The sequence below is a fragment of the Myotis lucifugus genome, unplaced genomic scaffold (assembly GCF_000147115.1).
Source record: "Myotis lucifugus unplaced genomic scaffold, Myoluc2.0 scaffold_38, whole genome shotgun sequence".
Taxonomy (NCBI): Eukaryota; Metazoa; Chordata; class Mammalia; order Chiroptera; family Vespertilionidae; genus Myotis; species Myotis lucifugus.
The window spans coordinates 7,075,363-7,077,749 of NW_005871086.1; positions in this window are offsets into that span (position 1 = coordinate 7,075,363).

Here is a 2,387-nt window from a genome sequence, read left to right on the forward strand (position 1 = left end):
ATTTTAGAAAGATAAATGATCCCAGCGTTTTTACTTCCTCTAAGATGCTAATAGCAAAAGAAAAAAAAAGTGCTGCAATACTGCATGGTCTTTTTAGAGCACAATTTGTTAGTAATACTTAAGCACATTGAAAGCATTAAGAAATATTTAAAATTTTCCTAAATCATAGAATCTGTCATTTATATTGGCATAATTCTATTTATTTCACAATATTTCATTTTCCTCTGGTATCTAGCAATACTCTAAAAACAATAAAAGGAGAAATATAGCAAAACTAATAGAAGACTAAACTCTTTGTACTCTGTCTGACAATATCCTGGGATCATTTGTAAGATAAATTGTCCAAACACTTTATCTCAGTTTGCTGTATATACAAAAAACATCTCAAGTATCAAAGATTGATCATCTTTTGTTGTAGCAGACAAAGTCCCATAAGGAGCCAAGTGTAGGATAGGTCTTTCCAAGGAAGCAGGAGAAAATAGACCTTAGATGTGGTCAGATTGACAAAGGTCATCACTAAAACAATATAGAGCAGGGGTGGGCAACCCCTGGCACGTGTGCCAAACATGGCACACCAGTAACTTTTGCTGGCACGAGAAACCCTCTCTTATAATCTTCCATTTACAATTTTTTCTTAATATCGACTTTTTTATTTTTCAGATAAATTCAGTGTAGGTGCATCTTAGATAAATAAATAATTTTACATAACATGTTTACATTAAAAAATAAATGTATTTTTCATCATCATATACTGTGTTTTTGTCGCTCGAATGAATTTTATTATTTCTTCAAGGTTCTTCACATACGTACACCTTAAGAGTTATCAAGTAGGCATAACATGTTCTCAAAAAATTAGGGTTGGCACGCAGAAGAATTTTGAGTCAGAGATTTTGCTGGTTTGGGCACGCACTCACAAAAAGGTTGCCCACCCCTGATATAGAGCAATGGTTAAGTACCAGACTCAAGAATCAAGCAGACTTGGGTTTTTATCTTTGCTTCATTGTGACTAGCTATGTCAGCTTGGGCTAGTTATTTAACCCCTCTAAATGTCAGGTTCCTTATCTATAAAGAACCTGATCTTATCTATAAGAGGGAGATAATAATAGCATATACCCTAGAGTTAGTGTTATCTGTGCTGCACTCAGCCTGGCAAGGGGTGAACCTGAGCGGGGACAGTGAAGGATTAAAGAAGACAGACAAGAGAATAAAGCTGGGTCTAGGTGGGACGCTGCTCTCGGATGGAGAGACAGTGCCACAGCCTGCAAGCTGAGTCTTTTATAGCCAGCTTCCACGAGGCAAAGTAAGGGCATGGTCAAGATGTTTACAATGTTCTGGCGGGTTTTGAATCTACTCAATTACATGCACCTGAACTCTATCAAGCTTTGTTTTGGCAGCGCTTGCTGCACCTTCTGAAGCCTATATCACTTAGCCACCTGGGACCACAGGTTCGGACCATAAGGTCAAGCTTAACTATAGCCTTTGGCTATAATTGTGCTGGGAGGGCTTTGCCCTCCAAGTTGGGACTTGCACGTGGCTTTGCCACAAAAGGACTGTGCCCTCTCATTAGTCCGAGGCTTGAACCTGTCCAAACACTGTAGCCACTCTCCAGTTACCCCGTGAGTGAAATGAGACAAGACATTATCTTAGTGCCTCATAGTAACTGTATTAATTACTTATTGTTATATAGCAAGCCACTCTAAGACTTAAAGTTTGCTCATGATTCTATGGGTTGGCAATTTGAGCTGGGCTCATCTGGGTAGTTTTTATTCTCCAAATGGCAATGGCTGAACTCACTCATGAGTTTGCAGTCAATTGCCACATTCGCTGGAGTTGGCTGATCCTGAAAGGCGTCTACTCACATGTCTGGGGACTCAGCTAGGATAATTGCATAAGCCAGAATAGCTGGAATGGCCTTTTTCCAAATGCTCTCTCCCTCCGTACATTATTTCATCTTAAATGATGTTAGCCTGGGCTTGGCTCAATGCATACATGCTTTATCAAGGTTCAATGTATACATGCTTTATCAAGCCTCAACTTGCATCATGTTTGCTGACATCCTACCGGGCAAAGCAAATCACCTGGTCAAGTCCAGAGTCCTTGTAGGAGCACGCTGGACAACTAGTAGATACCAAGTTTCACAGCTCATTGAGGGCCATTCCTTTCTACAGTGCTGCAAAAAATTAGTAAACTAGTGTAATTTTGTAAATGCTAGTTATCTTCACCATTGCCACCAACATCACATTGTTAGAAATAAGGTGAGCCCCCCAAGTCAGGGGTTCTGGTAGAACACAAAACATACTCAGGAGCCAGGCAGCAAGGCAAACATCTTTACTTCTACGTAGAAGGGTGGGCACACATGGTCTGGAAGCGCATGCACACTGAGCAGG